Source organism: Heptranchias perlo, chromosome 3 (genome assembly GCF_035084215.1).
Source record: "Heptranchias perlo isolate sHepPer1 chromosome 3, sHepPer1.hap1, whole genome shotgun sequence".
In the NCBI taxonomy this organism is placed as follows: domain Eukaryota; kingdom Metazoa; phylum Chordata; class Chondrichthyes; order Hexanchiformes; family Hexanchidae; genus Heptranchias; species Heptranchias perlo.
The window spans coordinates 60,348,327-60,367,738 of NC_090327.1; the positions used below are offsets into that span (position 1 = coordinate 60,348,327).

Here is a 19,412-nt window from a genome sequence, read left to right on the forward strand (position 1 = left end):
GCTCACTGGCCTGTAGTTCCCCGGTTTTTCCCTACTCCCCTTCTTGAATAATGGTATTACATTAGCGGTTCTCCAGTCCTCTGGCACATCCCCTGTGGCCAGAGAGGTTCTGAATATATGTGTCAGAGCCCCCGCAATCTCCTCCTTTGCCTCACACAGTAGCCTGGGATACATTTCGTCCGGGCCTGGGGATTTATCCATTTTTAGGCCTGCTAAAACCGCCAATACCTCCTCCCGCTCGATGTTAATATGTTCGAGTATATCACAGTCCCCCTGCCGTATTTCTATGTCTACATCGTCCTTCTCCATAGTGAAAACAGATGCAAAAAATTCATTTAGAACCCCTCCTACATCTTCCGGCTCCACACACAGATTGCCATTTTTGTCCCTAATGGGCCCTATTTTTTCCCCAGTCATCCTCTTACCCTTAATATACTTATAAAACATCTTAGGATTTTCCTTTATTTTGCTCGCCAGTGTTATTTCATGGCCCCTCCTTGATCTCCTAATTTCTTTTTTAAGTATCCCCCTGCACTTTTTGTACTCCTCTAGGGCTTCCTCCGTCTTTAGCCTTTTGTACCTGCCAAAAGCCCTCCTTTTTTTCCTAATCCATTCTCGTATATCCCCTGACATCCAAGGTTCCCTGGAGTTCTTGGAACCACCCTTGACCTTTACGGGAACATGTTGCCATTGTATGGTCTCAATCTCCCTTCTGAAAGACTCCCATTGCTCCGATGCGGATTTTCCAACAAGCAGCTGATCCCAGTCCATTTTGGCCAGATCCTGCCTTATCCTATTAAAATCGGCCTTCCCCCAATTTAGAACCTTTATTTCCGGCCCCTCCCTGTCCTTTTCCATGACCACCTTAAATCTCACCAAATTATGGTCACTGTCACCAAAGTGCTCACCTACTAGCACTTCTTCCACTTGGCCGGCCACATTCCCTAGAATTAGGTCCAGTACCGCCCCCTCTCTTGTAGGACTTTCTACATGCTGGCTCAAAAAGCTCTCCTGGATGCACGTTAAGAATTTTGTACCCTCTAAGCCTTTTACACTCTGAGTATCCCAGTTAATATTGGGGAAGTTGAAATCCCCCACTATTATTACCCTATTATTTGCACAATTTTCTGAGATTTGCCTACATATCTGTTCCTCTATCTCCCCCTGACTGTTTGGGGGCCTATAGTACACTCCCATCAAAGTGCTTGCCCCCTTTTTGTTTTTAAGCTCCACCCATATGGCCTCATTTGAGGAACCTGCTAATATATCATCCCTCCTTATGGCAGTAATTGATTCTTTAATTAATATTGCGACCCCCCCCTCCTCTTATACCTCCCCCTCTGTCTCGCCTGAAGATTCTGTACCCCGGAATATTGAGCTGCCAGTCTTGCCCCTCCCTCAACCATGTCTCTGTGACAGCAACAATATCATACTCCCATGTGTTTATCAACACCTTCAGTTCATCCACCTTATTCGCAAGACTCCTTGCATTAAAATAGATGCCATCCAGCCTTGCCCTCACATATTTGCCCTGTCTTCCAAGCTGACTTGTTTTTTTCTCAATATTTGGCTGCACATCACCCCCTATTGTAGCTCCACTCTGTATCCCATCCCCCTGCCAAGTTAGTTTAAACCCCCCCCAACAGTGCTAGCAAACCTCCCCGCAAGGATATTTGTCCTGCTCTGGTTCAGATGCAACCCGTCCGACTTGTACAAGTCCCACCTTCCCCAGAAGCAGGCCCAGTGATCCAGGAAACTGAAACCCTCCCTCCTGCACCAACTCTTTAGCCACGCATTCATCTGTTCTATCCTCCTATTTCTATACTCACTAGCCCGTGGCACTGGGAGTAATCCAGAGATTACAACCTTTGAGGTCCTGCTCTTTAATCTGCTACCGAGCTCCCTAAATTCTTGATGCAGGACCTCATCTCCCTTCCTACCTATGTCGTTGGTCCCAATGTGGACCACGACCTCTGCCTGCTCCCCCTCCCCCTTGAGAATGCCCTGAAGCCGCTCAGTGACATCCATGACCCTGGCACCCTTTGTAATTTTATGTTTCCATCTACACTGCTTACAATGCCACCAATCTTTGTGTCATCGGCAAACTTAGATATGAGACTTTCTATGCCTTCATCTTAGTCGTTAATAAATATTGTGAATAATTGAGGCCCCAAGACAGGTCCCTGTGGGACTCCACTCGTCACATCCTGCCAATGTGAATACTTATCCATTATCCGAACTCTTTATCGCCTTTCGCTCAGCCAACTTCCTAACCAAGCCTGTAATTTTCCCTCGATTCCATGGGCTTCTAACTTAGCTAACAGTCTCTTATGTGGGACCTTATTAAATGCCTTCTGGAAGTCCATATAAATAACGTCCATTGACATTCCCCTGTCCACTACTTTAGTCACCTCTTCAAAAAATTCAATCAGGTTTGTCAGGTACGACCTACCTTTCACAAATCCATGCTGGCTCTCTCTGATTAACTGAAAATTCTCGAGGTGTTCAGTCACCATGTCCTTAATTATAGACTCCAGCAATTTCCCCACAACAGATGTTAGGCTAACTGGTCTATAATTCCCCGGTTTCCCTCTCTCTCCTTTCTTAAAAAGCGGAGTGACGTGCAATTTTCCAGTCTGGAGGGACAGTTCCTGAATCTCGAGATCTTTGAAAGATTGTAGTTAGGGCATCCGCAATGTGCTCACCTACTTCCTTTAAAACCCTGGGATGGAAACCATCTGGTCCTGGGGATTTGTCACTCTTTAGTGCTATTATTTTCTTCATTACTGTTGCTTTACTTATGTTAATTTTATCGAGTCCCTGTCCCCGATTCAATATTAATTTTCTTGGGATTTCCGGCATGCTATCCTCTCTTTCGACTGTAAGTACTGATGCAAAGTAATTATTCAACATGTCCGCCATTTCCCCATTGTGAATGACAATATCCCCACTTTCAGTTTTTAAGGGGCCAACACTGCTCCTGACCACCCTCTTTTTCCTAATATAACTATAAAAGTTCTTTGTATTGGTTTTGATATCCCTTGCAAGTTTCTTTTCATACTCTCTTTTTGTAGCTCGTACTATCTGTTTTGTGACCCTTTGTTGATCTTTGTATCTTTCCCATTCGCCAGGATCTGTGCCATATTTTGCCTTTTTGTGTGCCGTTTCCTTATGTCTTATACTGTCCCTTACCTCTTTAGTTGTCCATGGCTGTTTTTTTTTGGCAAGTAGAGTTCTTGCCCCTCGGGTATAAACCGGTTCTGTATCTCGTTAAATGTTTCTTTAAACATTTCCCACTGATCATCAGTCATTTTACCCATTAACAGATTTGCCCAGTTTTCTGTGGACAGTCTCTGTCTCATCCCATCGAAGTCGGCCTTACCTAAGTCTAGAATCTTAGCAGCTGATTCACTTTTTTCCCTTTCAAACACTGCATTGAATTCGATCATGTTATGATCGCTATTGGATAGATGTTCACGCACAGTTAAGCTGTTAACTAAATCTGGTTCATTACTCATTACTAAATCTAATATGGCTTGCCCCTGGTTGCCTCGAGGACATACTGCTGTAGAAAACTATCCCGGACACACTCAAGAAATTCACTACCTTTCTGACTGTTGCTGGTCTGTTTTCCCCAATCTATGTGAAGGTTAAAGTCCCCCATTAAGACCACTATGCCTTTGTTACACGCTTGTCTAATCTCTGCATTTATACAATCTAGCACTTCAGAGCTGCTGCCTGGGGTCCTATACACAACTCCCACTATAGTCTTAGATCCTTTCCTGTTTCTCAATTCAACCCATAAGGTCTCTGTTGGCTGCTTAGCTCTCATTATATCCTCCTTTATCATTGAAGTGGTTTCATCTCTAATCACTAAGGCTACTCCTCTCCCTCTTCCATTATCCCTCTCTCTCCTGTAGACCTTAAAACCCGGTATATTTCGTTCCCAATCCTGACCATCCTGCAGCCACGTCTCAGTAATAACTATCATGTCATACCCTCCAATTTGAATTTGAACCTGTAGTTCATTTAATTTATTCCTTATACTCCGTGCATTTGTATATAGAACTCTTAGTTGGGCCACACACCCTAGCCTGACCTTCAGCTTTGATACTGGGTTAATCGCCTTACGCGTTGTAGTTTTCACTTTATCTGTAGTGCCTAAAGTACACTTTCTTTCTGCTGCTCTACGCTTTTCCCTTTCACTTGTTCTTGAACAACTATTTGTACTATTTGTATTATAAATTTCCCCTGGGTCTTCCCCTCTCTTGCTGCTCTCAGCTTTACTCCCTACTGACTCCCCGCTAAGGTTCCCATCCCCCTGTCACTCTAGTTTAAACCTTCCCCAACAGCACTAGCAAACACCCCCGCAGGACATTGGTCCCGGTCCTGCTCGGGTGTAACCCGTCTCGCTTGTGCAGATCCCACCTTCCCCAGAACCGGTCCCAATGTCCCAGGAATCTAAATCCCTCCCTCCTACACCATCCCTGCAGCCACGCATTCATCCTGTCTATTCTCCTGTTCCTATACTCACTAGCACGTGGCACTGGTTGTAATCCTGAGATCACTACCTTTGAGGTCCTGCTTTTTAATTTATCTCCTAACTCCTTGAATTCACCTTGCAGGACCTCATCCCTTTTTTTTTTTACTTATGTCGTTGGTACCGATATGGACCACGACTACTGGCTGTTCACACTCCCCCTCCAGAATGCCCTGCAGCCGTTCCGTGACATCCTTGACCCTAGCACCAGGGAGGCAACATACCATCCTGGAGTCACGTTTACGGCCGCAGAGACGCCTATCTGTTCCCCTTACAATGGAATCCCCTATCACTATAGCCCTGCCACTCTTCTTCCTCCCCTCCTGTGCAGCAGAGCCACCCGTGGTGCCACGAACTTGGCTCTTGCTGCTTTCCCCTGATAAGCCATCTACCTCAACAGTATCCAAAGCAGAATATCTGTTTGAGAGGGAGATGGCCTCAGGGGACTCCTGCTTTACCTGCCTAGTCCTTTTACTCTGCCTGGCGGTCACCCATTTCCTTTCTGCCTGCGTAATCTTTACCTGCGGTGTGACCACCTCACTGAACGTGTTATCCACGATAATCTCAGCATCGCGGATGCTCCACTGTGAAAGCACCCGCAGCTCCAGCTCCGAAATGCGGTTTGCCAGTCGCTGCAGCTGGACACACGTCCTGCACACATGGTCACCAGGGGCACTGGTAGTGTCCATGACTTCCCACATAGTGCAGGAGGAGCATATCCCGGGTGCGAGCTCTGCTGCCATGACTTGCCTTGGAGTTACCCTGCGTTCTCCTCTCAGACTCTCCTCCCGCTCTCGGTCTTTCCTTTTATACTGTGCTCACCTCTCGGACTCTCTTCCCGCTCTTGGACTCTCCTTTTACACTGTGCTCACCTCTCGGACTCTCCTGCCTCACCTGCGACGTCGCACACTAGTTGTCTCTTGTTGCAGGTCTGCTGCTGCTTTTATCCCCACTCTCAGTCTTCTGCTGCTCAGGTCCGCCGCCGCTCTGCGGAAAAAGTTCGGAAAAGCAAGGCAAAGCAGCACCTCCATCCCCCACTTCACCGAACTCCCACACTCACCAAACTCTCTGGTGATCACTCTGTGCTCCACTGTACTCCATGCTCGGTTAGCACTAACAGGCCCCTGTTTTTCTGGAAACATAGAAACATAGAAAATTGGAGCCGGAGTAGGCCATTCGGCCCTTCGAGCCTGCTCCGTCATTCAGTATGATCATAGCCAATCCTCTATCTCAATTCCATATTCCTGCTCTCTCCCCATACCCCTTGATGCCTTTTGTGTCTAGAAATCTATCTAGCTCCTTCTTAAATATATTCAGTGACTTGACCTCCACAGCCTCTGTGGTGGAGAATTCTACAGATTCACCACCCTCTGAGTGAAGAAACTTCTCCTCATCTCAGTCCTAAATGCCCTACCCTGTATCCTGAGACTGTGACCCCTTGATCTGGACCCCCCCCCAGCCAGGGGAAAGATCCTCCCTGCATCCAATCTGTCTAGCCCTGTCAGAATTTTATACCTTTCAATGAGATCCCCTCTCATTCTTCTAAACTCGAGTGAATACAGGCCGAGTCGACCCAGTCTCTCCTCATACGACAGTCCTGCCATCCCAGGAATCAGTCTGGAGAACCTTTGCTGCACTCCCTCGATGGCAAGTATATCCTTTCTTAGGTAAGGAGACCAAAACTGCACACAGTACTCCAGGTGTGGTTTCACCAAGGCCCTGTATAACTGCAGTAAGACATCCTTGATCCTGTACTCTCTAACAAGAGAGAGTCTAACCACCTCCCCTTGACATTCAACGGCATTACCATCGCCAAATCCCTCACAATCAACATCCTGAGGGTCACCATTGACCAGAAACTTAACTGGACCAGCCACATAAATACTGTGGCTACAAGAGCAGGTCAGAGGCTGGGTATTCTGCGGTGAGTGACTCAACACCTGACTCCGCAAAGCCTTTCCACCATCTACAAGGCACAAGTCAGGAGTGTGATGGAATACTGTCTACTTGCCTGGATGAGTGCAGCTCCAACAACATTCAAGAAGCTCAACACCATCCAGGACAAAGCAGCCTGCTTGATTGGCACCCCATCCACCACCCTAAACATTTACTCCCTTCACCACCGGCGCACAGTGGCTGCAGTGTGTACCATCCACAGGATGCACTGCAGCAACTTGCCAAGGCTTCTTCGACAGCACCTCCCAAACCTGCGACTTCTACCACCTAGAAGGACAAGAGCAGCAGGCACATGGGAACAACACCACCTGCACATTCCCCTCCAAGTCACACACCATCCCGACTTGGAAATATATCGCCATTCCTTCATCGTCGCTGGGTCAAAATCCTGGAACTCCCTTCCTAACAGCACAGTGGGAGACCCTTCACACGGACTGCAGCGGTTCAAGAAGGCGGCTCACCTCCATTTTCTCAAGGGCAATTAGGGATGGGCAATAAATGCTGGCCTCGCCAGTGACGCCCAAGTCCCATGAACGAATATAAAAAACCCTTAAATCCTCTTGCAATGAAGGCCAACATACCATTTGCCTTCCTAACTGCTTGCTGCACCTGCACGTTTACTTTCAGTGACTGGTGTACAAGGACACCCAGCTCCCTTTGTACATCAACATTCCCTAATCTATCACCATTTAAATAATACGCTGCCTTTCTGTTTTTCCTTCTGAAGTGGATAACTTCACATCCACATTAAATTTCATCTGCCATGTATCTGTCCACTCGCTCAACTTGTCTAAATCGCCTTGAAGCCTCTTTGCATCCTCCTCACAACGCACTAGTTTTGTGTCGTCAGCAAATTTCAAAATATTACATTTGGTTCCCTCATCCAAATCTTTGATATATATTGTGAATAGATGGAGCCCAAGCACTGATCCCTGCGGTACCTCACGAGTTACTGGCTGCCTTCCCGAAAAAGACCATTTATTCTTACTCTCTGTTTCCTGTCTGTTAACCAATTTTCAATCCATGCTGGTATATTACCCCCAATCACATGTGCTTTAATTTTGCACACTAACCTCTTATGTGGGACTTTATCGAAGGCCTTCTGAAAATCCAAATGCACCACATCCACTGGTTCTCCCTTATCTATTCTACCAGTTACATCCTCAAAAAACTCCAGTAGGTTTGTCAAACATGATTTCCCTTTCTGAAATCCATGCTGACTTTGTCTAATCCCGTTGATATTTTCTAAGTGTCCAGTTATCACATCCTTTATAATAGACTCTAGCATTTTCTCTACTACTGATGTTAGGCTAACCAGTCTATAGTTCCCTGTTTTCTCTCCCTCCTTTTTTAAATAGTGGGGTTACATTTGCCACCCTCCAATCTGCAGGAACTGTTCCATAATCTATAGAATTTTGAAAGGTGACAACTAATGCATCCTCTATTTCCATGGCTACCTCTTTTCGTACTCTGGGATGGAGATTATCAGGCTCTGGGGATTTATCGGCTTTCAATCCCGTTAATTTCTCCAGCACTTTTTTTTACTAATACTAATTTCCTTTAATTCCTTCTTCTCACTATACCCTTAGTTCCCTTGCTTTTCTGGGAAGTTATTTGTGTCCTCTTCCATGAAGGCAGAACCAAAGTATTTGTTTAATTGCTCTGCCATTTCCTTGATCCCTATTATAAATTCTCTTGTTTCTGACTGTAAGGGACCTACATTTGTCTTCACTAATCTTTTTCTTCTTACATACGTGTAGAATCTTTTACAGTCCACTTTCATGTTCCTTGCAGGTTTAGTCTCAGACTCTATTTTTCCCCTCTTAATCAATCTCTTTGACCTTTTTTCCTGATTCTAAATTGCTCCCAATTCACAGGCTTGCTACTTTTTCTGGCAACTTTATATGACTCCTCTTTGAATCTAAGACTATCCTTAATTTCTTTTGTTAGCCATGGTTGGGCCGCTTTTCCTTTTGTGTTTTTGCGCCAGAAAGGTGTGTATAATTGTTGCAATTCATGCATTCGTTCCTTAAACGTTAGCCATTGCCTATCCACCGTCATGCCTTTTAATGAAGTTTCCCAATCTACCATAGCCAACGCACTCCTCATACCTTCGTAGTTTCCTTTGTTTAGATTTAGGACCCTAGTTTTGGATTGGACTACTTCACTTTCCATCTTAATGAAGAATTCTGTCATGTTATGGTCACTCTTCCCTAAAGAACCCCGCACAAGATTATTAATTAGCCCCTTCTCATTGCACAATACCTAATCTACGATACCCTGTTCCCTGGTTGGCTCTTCAATGTACTGGTCTGAAAAAACCATCTCGTACACACTCCAGGAATTTATCCTCCACAGTATTATTGCTAATTTGGTTTAGCCAGTTTATATGTAGATTAAAGTCACCCATGATTATTGTAGTACCCTTGTTACATGCATCTCTAATTTCCTGTTTGATGTCGTCCCCTCCATTACCACTACTGTTTGGAGGCCTGTAGACAACTCTCACCAGTGTTTTCTGCCCCTTGGTGCTTCTTAACTCCACCCAGATTGATTCTACATCTTGATTTTCTGAGCCAATATCTTTTCTCACTATTGCTCTGATTTCATCCTTTACTAACACTGCCACCCACCTCCTTTTCCTTTTTGCCTGTCTTTCCTAAATATCAAATACCCTTGGATATTCAGCTCCCAGCCTTGGTCACCCTGCAGCCATGTCTCAGTTATCGCAGTTATATCATATCCGTTTACATCTATTTGCGCTGTTAATTCGTCTCCCTTATTACGAATGCTTCATGCATTCAGATACAGTGCCTTTAGATCTGACTTTTTAACATTTTTAAACGTCTTAACATTTCTTTGTACTATGGCCCTATTTGTCTTATTACCATTTTTTCTTACCCGGAGCCTATTTTTTAGTGCACGCTTTTGTTTGTACGCTCTGTCCCTTCCTGACACAATCTGGTTATCTTTACCCCAATCACTTTCCTGCACTGCTTCTTTGTCTTTTCTCTTTAGCTTTCTAGATTTCTCTCCACCGGGACCCTCCCACCCCCACCATATTTAGTTTAAAGCCCTATCTACCTCCCGAGTTATTCGATTTGCTAGAACTCTGGTCCCAGCATGGTTCAGGTGTAGTCCGTCCCAACGGAACAGCTCTCTCTTTCCCCAGTGCTGGCACCAGTGCCCCACGAATTGAAACCCACTTCTCCCACACCAATCTTTGAGCCACGCATTCATCTCTCTGATCTTATTTACCTAATGCTAATTTGCTCGTGGCTCAGGTAATAATCCAGAGATTATTACCTTTGTGGTTCTGCTTTTTAATTTAGTCCCTAGCTGCCTCAAACTTTCTTAGCAGAACCTTTTTCTTAGTCCTACCTATGTCGTTGGTACCTACGTGGACCACAACAACTGGATCCTCCCCCATCCATTCCAAGTTCTTCTCCAGCCCGGAGGAGATGTCCTTAACTCTGGCACTGGGTAGGCAACATAGTCCCCTGGGGCCATCTCCCTCTCAAACAGATATTCTGCTTTGGATACTGTTGGGGGGGATGGCTTATCAGGGGAAAGCAGCAAGAGCCAGGTTCGGGGCACCACGGGTGGCTCTGCTGCACAGGAGGGGAGGACGAAGAGTGGCAGGGCTATAGTGATAGGGGATTCCATTGTAAGGGGAACAAATAGGCGTTTCTGCGGCCGCAAACGTGACTCCAGGATGGTATGTTGCCTCCCTGGTGCTAGGGTCAAGGATGTCACGGAACGGCTGCAGTGCATTCTGGAGGGGGAGGGCGAACAGCCAGTAGTCGTGGTCCATATTGGTACCAACGACATAGGTAAGAAAAGGGATGAGGTCCTGCAAGGTGAATTTAAGGAGTTAGGAGATAAATTAAAAAGCAGGACTTCAAAGGTAGTGATCTCAGGATTACTACCGGTGCCACGTGCTAGTGAGTATAGGAACAGGAGAATAGACAGGATGAATGCGTGGCTGCAGGGATGGTGTAGGAGGAAGGGATTTAGATTCCTGGGACATTGGGACCGGTTCTGGGGAAGGTGGGACCTGTACAAGCGTGACGGGTTACACCCGAGCAGGACCGGGACAAATGTCCTCGCGGGGTGTTTGCTGGTGCTGTTGGGGAAGGTTTAAACTAGAGTGGCAGGGGGATGGGAACCTGAGCGGGGAGACAGAAGGGAATAAAGTTGAGAGCAGCAAGAGAGGGGAAGACCCAGGGGAAATCTACAATACAAATAGTACAAATAGTTGTTCAAGAACAAGTGAAAGGGAAAAGCATAGAGCAGCGGAAAGAAAGTGTACTTTAGGCACGACAGATAAAATGAAAACTAGAATGCGTAAGGCGATTAACCCAGCATCAAAGCTGTGGCAGGGGGTTGGGAACCTGAGCAGGGAGACAGAGGAAAGCGTATCAGGAAGGGACAGAATGTATGGAGTAAAAGGTAAAGTGTTAAAAAAGGAAAAAGCAGGAACTAAGTGTCACAAAACATATTTGAAAGTTCTTTATCTGAATGCACGTAGCATTCGTAACAAAATGGACGAGTTAACGGCACAAATAACTACATATGGGTATGATCTTGTGGCCAATACAGAAACATGGCTGCAGGGTGACAACAACTGGGAATTAAATATGCCAGGGTATTTAACAATCAGGAAGGACAGGCAGGAAGGAAGGGGAGGTGGGTGGCTATGTTAATAAGGGAAGGAATCACTGTAATACAGAGAAAAGATATTGGGACAAAGGATCAGGAGAATGAAACAGTTTGGGTAGAGATAAGGAATAATAAGGGGCAAAAAACACTCGTGGGCGTAGTATATAGGCCTCCTAATAGTTGCAACTCTGCTGGAAGAAGTATTAATCAGGAAATAGTCGGGGCATGTAATAAGGGAACAGCTATAATTATGGGGGATTTTAACTATCATATTAACTGGACAAATCAAATTGGGCAGGGTAGCCTTGAGGAAGAGTTTATTGAGTGTATTAGGGATGGATTTCTTGAGCAGTATGTAACTGAACCTACAAGGGGGCAAGCAACCTTGGACCTGGTCCTGTGTAATGAGCCAGGATTAATTAATAATGTCCTAGTTAAGGATCCCCTTGGAATGAGTGACCATAACATGGTTACATTCCACATCCAATTAGAGGGTGAGAAGGTTGGTTCTCAAACAAGCGTACTGAGCTTGAATAAAGGAGACTATGATGGTATGAGAGCAGAATTGATTAAAGTGGACTGGGAAAATAGATTAAAGGGTAAGACGGTACATGAGCAGTGGTGTTCATTTAAGGATTTTATTTTTAATCCCACAAGCTTTCGGGGGCTTTCCCCGAAAGCTTGTGGGATTAAAAATTTTAAAAAAAGGAAAGCCCCCGAAAGCTTGTGGGATTAAAAATAAAATTGTTGGACTAAACTTGGTGTTGTAAAATTGTTTACAATTGTTAACCCCAGTCCATCACCGGCATCTCCACTTCATTTAAGGAGTTATTTTACAACTTTCAAAAAATATATATTCCACTGAGAAAAAAAGGGTGTAAAAGAAATGACAGCCATCCGTGGCTAAGTAAAGAAATTAAGGATAGTATCCGACTAAAAACAAGGACATATAAGGTAGCCAAACTTAGTGGGAGGATAGAAGATTGGGAAGTCTTCAAAAGACAGCAAAAAGTAACTAAAGGATTGATTAAGAAAGGGAAGATGGATTATGAAAATAAATTAGCAAAAAATATAAAAACAGATAGCAAGAGTTTCTACAGTTATATAAAAAGAAAAAGGGTGGCTAAGGCAAACGTAGGTCCTTTCGAGGATGAGACCGGGAAATTAATGGTGGGAAACATGGAGATGGCAAAAATGCTGAACAAATATTTTGTTTCAGTCTTTACGATAGAGGACACTAAGAATATCCCAACACTGGACAAACAGGGGGCTCTCGGGGGGGGGGGAGGAGCTAAATACGATTAAAATCACTAAGGAATTGGTACTCAGTAAATTAATGGGATTCAAGGCGGATAAATCCCCTGGACCTGATGGCTTACATCCTAGGGTCTTGAGGGAAGTGGCAGTAGGGATTGTGGATGCTTCGGTAATAATTTTCCAAAATTCTCTGGACTCGGCAAAGGTCCCGGCAGATTGGAAAACTGCCAATGTAACACCCTTATTTAAAAAGAGTAGTAGGCAGAATGCTGGAAATTATAGACCAGTTAGCTTAACATCTGTGGTGGGTAAAATTTTGGAGTCTATTATTAAGGAGACAGTAGCAGAACATTTGGATAAACATAATTTAATAGGACAAAGTCAGCATAGCTTTACGAAGGGGAAGTCATGTCTGACAAATTTGCTTGAGTTCTTTGAGGACATAACGTACAGGGTGGATAAAGGGGAACCAGTGGACGTAGTGTATTTGGACTTCCAGAAGGCATTCGACAAGGTGCCACATAAAAGATTATTGCTCAAGATAAAGAATCACTGGATTGGGCGTAATATTCTGGCATGGGTGGAGGATTGGTTATCTAACAGGAAGCAGAGAGTTGGGATAAATGGTACATTCTCGGACTGGCAACCTGTAGCCAGTGGTGTTCCGCAGGGGTCGGTGCTGGGTCCCCAACTCTTTCCAATCTATATTAGTGATTTGGAGGAGGGGACTGAGTGTAACATATCAAAGTTTGCAGATGATACAAAGATGGGAGGGAAAGTAGAGAGTGAGGAGGACATAAAAAAAACCTACAAGGGGATATAGACAGGCTGGGTGAGTGGGCGGCGATTTGGCAGATGCAATACGATATTGGAAAATGTGAGGTTATGCACTTTGGCTGGAAAAATCGGAGAGCAAGTTATTATCTTAATGGCGAGAAACTGGAAAGTACTGCAGTACAAAGGGATCTGGGGGTCCAAGTGCAAGAAAATCAAAAAGTTAGTTTGCAGGTGCAGCAGGTGATCAAGAAGGCCAACGGAATGTTGGCTTTTATTGCTAGGGGGATAGAATATAAAAACAGGGAGGTATTGCTGCAGTTATATAAGGTATTGGTGAGACCGCACATGGAATACTGCATACAGTTTTGGTGTTCATACTTAAGAAAAGACATACTTGCTCTCGAGGCAGTACAAAGAAGGTTCGCTCGTTTAATCCCGGGGATGAGGGGGTGGACATATGAGGAGAGGTTGAGTCGATTGGGACTCTACTCATTGGAGTTCAGAACAATGAGAGGCGATCTTATTGAAACATATAAGATTGTGAAGGGGCTTGATCGGGTGGATGCGGTAAGGATGTTCCCAAGGATGGGTGAAACTAGAACTAGGGGGCATAATCTTAGAATAAGGGGCTGCTCTTTCAAAACTGAGATGAGGAGAAACTTCTTCACTCAGAGGGTAGTAGGTCTGTGGAATTTGCTGCCCCAGGAAGCTGTGGAAGCTACATCATTAAATAAATTTAAAACAGAAATAGACAGTTTCCTGGAAGTAAAGGGAATTAGGGGTTACGGGGAGTGGGCAGGAAATTGGACATGAATTTAGATTTGAGGTTAGGATCAGATCAGCCATGATCTTATTGAATGGCGAAGCAGGCTCGAGGGGCCGATTGGCCTACTCCTGCTCCTATTTCTTATGTTCTTATAGCCTTCGGTACTCGTGCTCCTGGCTGCAGAGAATAGTGTCTATCCCCCTAACTATATTGTCGCCTACTACAACCACCTTCCTTTTTATTCCCCCCACTTGAACGGCTTCCTGTACCACGGTGCCGTGGTCAGTTTGCTTGTCCTCCCCGCAGACCCCGCACTTGTCCACAACGGTTGCAAGAACCTCAAATCTATTGGATAAGCACAGGGACTGAGGCTCCTGCAATACTACCTCCTGGATCCCCGTACCTGCCTCACTTGCAGTCACACCCTCCTGTCCCTGACCATGTATCAATTCTAAAGTATTTAATCTAAGGGGTGTGGCTGCCTCCTGGAGCAAAAGGTCCAGGTCGCTTTCTCCCTCCCTGATGTCTCGCAATGTCCACAGCTTGGACTGCAGCTCCTCAACTCAGAACCGAACTTCGTTGAGCCGCCAACACTTACTGCAGATGCAGAAACTTGTGCATCTCAGTGATATACTTACATCTGCCTATATCTGGCTGGTATAAACATACAGTCTTAACCTCTGTAACCTTTCTCTCTCTCTCAGAGATGCACTTTGGATTTTACAGAGATGCCCTTCTACATTACCTCGACACAGAACTCCCACATCTACTTCATAGACTACTAAAAGAACTTGAAATAAATTTAGAACTGAAGACTGCAAATTCAAGACTGAACTTTAGTATATCCTTAATTTACAAAGAAACCTCCTCAATTCTATTGAACGTTCTGAGTGACACATTTTGGTAGAGTTCAGCCCTTCTGGTGTCAGTCACCTCTTACAGCCCTGTTGGTACCCTTGATGACCTCCAACTCACTGAAGTGCTGGCACTTGTTTGCTCCCTGGCTTCTCAGGTCTTTGCTAACCAAGGGGTCACACACAGGTCTGGATAAAGCAGGACATCTTCATGTCATCCTTAATGAGCCATCTGTTGGCCTGTGGTTTTGATGACTCCTATTCCAGGTAAGGAATGTTTTGTTTGTATTAGCTTTCATGGTTTATTTAGCATTAACCTTTTCCTTTCCCTGCATTCAGTCTGATTACTGACTCCAATTTGAGGAAACATTTTAGGGCATTTCTCCTGCAGAAGGCCATTCAAGCAAACAGTATAAATTATTTCATGAGATTAAAAAAAATGAAATGTAAGGCAGAAAATACTGGAAACTTCTGTCGATCTCTGCTATTGCCTTTGTTGAGTTGGTTGTAGAGATGACTGGAAGACCTCTTTTTCCTTTCCTTTGAGGAAGCCTTTGTTTTGTACCTTTCTGAGATATGACTGAGTTCAGGAATTCATTCTGAGTGCATTGCTGGCAAGGCATTCTACTACTCTATGGTGCAGTGCATTGGAAAACTAACTGATGAAAAATCTCATCTTCCCCACTCCCCCTGAAATGTTAACCCCTCTTTCCTCTCTTTAGCTGCTGATATGCCTGTTGTGTGATACAGTGGTAGCTCTCACACCAAGTCAGAAGGTTGTGGGTTCAAGTCCCACTCCAGGGACTTGAGCTCAAAATCTAGGTTGATTCTTCAGTGTAGTACTGAGAGACTGAGAAGATCAGGGGAGTTCTCCCCAGTGTCCCTCAACCAACATCACAGAAAAACAGATTATCTGGTCATTATCTTATTGCTGTTTGTGGGACCTTGTGCACAAATTGGCTGTCGTGTTTCCTACATTACAACAGTGACTATACTTCAAAAAATACTTCATTAGCTGTAAAGTGCTTTGGGACATCCAGAGATCATGAAAGGCACTTTCATGAGGTTCGTTCTTCTTTCTTTTGGTTTTTATTTTAAATGGGCCAGAATTTGCTGCCAAAGTAATGATGAGGCTCACTGCGCTCACCGTAATTTATGTGCAAATCGCACAGCAACATCAGGTGATGGCAGATGCGAGATTAAACATGAAAATCCGGAAGTTGCTGTCCGAGATGCACCGCTCTGCCATTAGCTTCTCGAAAACAGCATCTCGCTGTCTGACTCATCATTCAAATGCATTGAATGGCGTGAAGTTCCTGTACTTGTGTGGTTGATATGAACTAAACAGAAAGTTAGGGCTTGTCCATTTCAGAGTAAGTACCTTTTTTAACAGTGTGCTAAGTGTTAATTACTGCCAAACAACCTCTTTGACACTGAAAATTAAGTATTACTAGTGTGGAGTCTTATTCCTTCAGCTTGTAATTGTTGTTGGAGATTTTTTAAAAATTGAATTATTTTTTTTTTCACTTTTTGTTTCTTTCTCTTTTTTCTCTCTTTTTCTCTCTCTCTCTCTTAATCCAGTCTTTCTTTCCCTCCCTTTATTTCACTTTCTGTACTGATTTCACATTGAATTCACAATTCTAACTTAGTTTCTGGTTCAGACTCTCCACTGTTCATTTCACAATCCTTCAATTGGTTAAGGAGATACAATTACTTGCCCTGTTCACACAGATCCCAGATGCCCTGTAGAGGGCACCACACCATTTCCATCTTCCTTTTCCAGCAACTTCCAGTGCAAGATGTCATGGAAATTAAATGGGCAAAGGCAAGCCTAACTAACAGTGGGTGCCGTTCGTTGACTGGCCCAGAATTTGCTGTAGCCAATGAGTTCCAGAGGTCACTAGATATATTCTAGATAGAAAAGAGATTGAGTCATATGGTGAGAAGATAGTTGTGTGGAGTTGAGATCAGTCAAAGGTGATGGGCTTCCTTCCCCATGGTCCTTTTCTGTTCCTAAAAATCCTGTGTTCTATACAGCCTGTTTTCAAGTCCCATTATGGCATCATACCGTACCAAATGACATTGTCATCATAACTTGTTAGACTACAGTTCGTATCACAAACTCATTTGGTGTAATTGGTATGAACGTGTTAGGGGTAGATTAGCTTTGGGCCAAATAAGCAAGTTGGGGCTGGTTCAAAACACTGGAGCAAGATATTGGGAATGGAGAGGAAGCTGGGGATGCATGGTAATCTGGTTGGTAAGAAAGTAAAGGATGTGTAGTGGTAGGTCAGAACCAGAATTGTAAGAAAGAAACCACATGAATAAAATGTTGTTATAAAGTTTCCCAACAGAATAACTTAAAAAGATTTTCTTTAGCCTTTTGCAGAGGCACTCCTATTTTGATGGTGGCTTGTTTTGCTTCAGTTAAGCAGCTGTAAATTGATTTCCAAGCCAGTCTTAAATTATGACCACACTTAAAATGTTGGAGCCACTCCTTGGCACAGGTAGCTCCTTCCTGTCGGCATCTTCAATGGAGGGAAGACAACCAAACCACAATGCTGGGTCTCCGTTGGGCCAGAAAATGATTTTTTCTTTCAGTGGTAATGCAGTTATATTTCTTGTATTTTTCCAAATAAACACTTGTAATTTGAATACAAAGCATTCCCTGCAGACTTCTGCTTTAACTCACCAGGATTCCATGGCATCCTGATTCTTGCAGAGCTTTTTAAAAATTATAGCTGTTGAAAGTTTGGAGAATAACATGCTTTCATTTGATGAAAAGACTTAATTTTATTTGAATTGAACCCAATATATGGTTTTGATTTTTTTTAAAACTGGCATAACTTTCCATTTGTATACATGTGATCATTAACGTAACTTCCTTCAATTTTTTACTCCCGGTCCATCTTTCCTTTTCCTTGAAGTTTGCTCATGTTCATCCTGTCCCTAAGAAATATGAACCCTCTTACACTTCCAGCTACTGTCCAATTGCCCTTATATCAGTACTTTGAAAGGTTAGGGAAGCTGCTGCTAACTCTCAAATTATCCGTCTGTTGAAAAGTTCTGACTTAATACATGATCAGCAATGCAGTTTTGGGCATGGTGATGTTGGCCATGTTATAGAATCATAGAATCATAGAAGTTTACAACATGGAAACAGGCCCTTCGGCCCAACATGTCCATGTCGCCCAGTTTATACCACTAAGCTAGTCCCAATTGCCTGCACTTGGCCCATATCCCTCTATCCCATGTAACTGTCCAAATGCTTTTTAAAAGACAAAATTGTACCCGCCTCTACTACTGCCTCTGGCAGCTCGTTCCAGACACTCACCACCCTTTGAGTGAAAAAATTGCCCTTCTGGACCCTTTTGTATCTCTCCCCTCTCACCTTAAATCTATGTCCCCTCGTTATAGACTCCCCTACCTTTGGGAAAAGATTTTGACTATCTACCTTATCTATGCCCCTCATTATTTTATAGACTTCTATAAGATCACCCCTTAACCCTCTACTCTCCAGGGAAAAAAGTCTCAGTCTATCCAACCTCTCCCTATAAGTCAAACCATCAAGTCCCGGTAGCATCCAAGTAAATCTTTTCTGCACTCTTTCTAGTTTAATAATATCCTTTCTATAATAGGGTGACCAGAACTGTACACAGTATTCCAAGTGTGGCCTTACTAATGTCTTGTACAACTTCAACAAGACATCCCAACTCCTGTATTCAATGTTCCGACCAATGAAACCAAGCATGCTGAATGTCTTCTTCATCACCCTATCCACCTGTGACTCCACTTTCAAGGAGCTATGAACCTGTATTCCTAGATCTCTTTGTTCTATAACTCTCCCCAACGCCCTACCATTAACGGAGTAGGTGCTGGCCCGATTCGATCTACCAAAATGCATCACCTCACATTTATCTAAATTAAACTCCATCTGCCATTCATCGGCCCACTGGCCCAATTTATCAAGATCCCGTTGCAATCCTAGATAACCTTCTTCACTGTCCACAATGCCACCAATCTTGGTGTCATCTGCAAACTTACTAACCATGCCTCCTAAATTCTCATCCAAATCATTAATATAAATAACAAATAACAGCGGACCCAACACCGATCCCTGAGGCACACCGCTGGTCACAGGCCTCCAGTTTGAAAAACAACCCTCTACAACCACCCTCTGTCTTCTGTCGTCAATCCAATTTTGTATCCAATTGGCTACCTCACCTTGGATCCCGTGAGATTTAACCTTATGTAACAACCTACTTACTTACTTACTGATACTTCAAGAACACTGCTCTTGAACAATTTTAGGAAATTATTTGCCTTGGGCATCTCTGAAGCGTTTGGCAGGATGTGATACTGCACAAATTACTATAATAGCTATTTAGTTTCTTTGCTCAATTTATGCTGTAGTTCATACATCACTGACTAACTCTCCATTAGCTTAGGGATTCCTCAGGACTCTGTCCTCTCTCCTGTTCCGTTCCTCCTTCATATCAATGACCACCTCCACTTATCATTTAACCCTATCCACTGTTTTCCTGATAATTCTACTATAAATTCAAATCCCTTCAGACCGCAAGCCCTCGGTTCTTACAAC

At 44.0% G+C, this 19,412-nt stretch overlaps 1 protein-coding gene and 1 long non-coding RNA gene across 6 annotated transcripts in view; one reads left to right on the forward strand and one right to left on the reverse strand.

Moving 5' to 3' along the window:
* spidr (scaffold protein involved in DNA repair) overlaps positions 1–19,412 on the forward strand; it is a 316,427-nt gene that overhangs the window by 162,422 nt on the left and 134,593 nt on the right. The gene's annotated exons all lie outside the window — the stretch shown is intronic.
* Positions 1–19,412, reverse strand: part of LOC137314755 (uncharacterized) — a 65,359-nt gene that overhangs the window by 37,865 nt on the left and 8,082 nt on the right. The gene's annotated exons all lie outside the window — the stretch shown is intronic.